This window comes from Plectropomus leopardus, unplaced genomic scaffold (genome assembly GCF_008729295.1).
Source record: "Plectropomus leopardus isolate mb unplaced genomic scaffold, YSFRI_Pleo_2.0 unplaced_scaffold75485, whole genome shotgun sequence".
In the NCBI taxonomy this organism is placed as follows: Eukaryota; Metazoa; Chordata; class Actinopteri; order Perciformes; family Serranidae; genus Plectropomus; species Plectropomus leopardus.
The window spans coordinates 1-681 of record NW_024683122.1 but is presented as its reverse complement, the minus strand read 5'-3'; the positions used below and the strand labels follow the sequence as shown (position 1 = coordinate 681).

General features: G+C 41.6%; 1 long non-coding RNA gene across 1 annotated transcript; it reads left to right on the top strand.

Annotated features, from left to right (window-relative positions):
* Positions 1 to 56: 56 nt before the first annotated feature.
* On the top strand, positions 57 to 681 carry LOC121940121. Its single transcript, XR_006105576.1, has 3 exons — positions 57 to 178; positions 294 to 449; positions 672 to 681. It is a non-coding gene; the product is annotated as an uncharacterized LOC121940121 (long non-coding RNA).

The following is a 681-nucleotide window of genomic DNA, read 5'->3' as shown; positions in this document are numbered from 1 at the left end:
GTGTGTGTGTGTGTGTGTGTGTGTGTGTGTGTGTGTGTGTGTGTGTGTCTAGCAATCAGTCCTCAGTGATCAGTGTGACCTCGGTATTCGTTTCTTGGACCTGCGAATCGCCAGGAAGCCAGCGGGAGAAAACCAATTGTTCTTTGCTCACGGCATTTTCACACTGATCACCGTGAGGGTAAACGGTCTAAAATCTGATTTACATCGAACCGCAATCACAAAACTCAAGATTAAGTTACAGCTGTTATTAAAAAGAAATAAAGTACAGTGTGCGTGTGTGTGTGTGTGTGTAGGAGGCTCTGGAAGAGCTGGCTACCTGGTTGGACGCTCATCCGAAAGAGATCGTGATCATTTCCTGTTCACACTTTGAATCGCTGGACGACGAAGATCACTTCCACTTGGTGCGGTTCATCATCACGCTGTTCGAGAAGAAAATCTGCTCCTCAAAGGTAGCTGGGCCGCTGGAGAGATGAAAAAATAAAATAAAACTTATCTTATTAAGCCAGCATGTCACATATTTGCTCCTTCCAAGTTTTTAAACGTAAGAATTTTAAATATGTAAAATAATCATATTTAAATTTTTGACCGCTTAGAGATACCAGACTTAAGACTAAAAAAAGTTATTTTTTATTAAATGAAATGCTTACTGTGTCCCGTCTGTGGATGAACAGGAGATCCCCA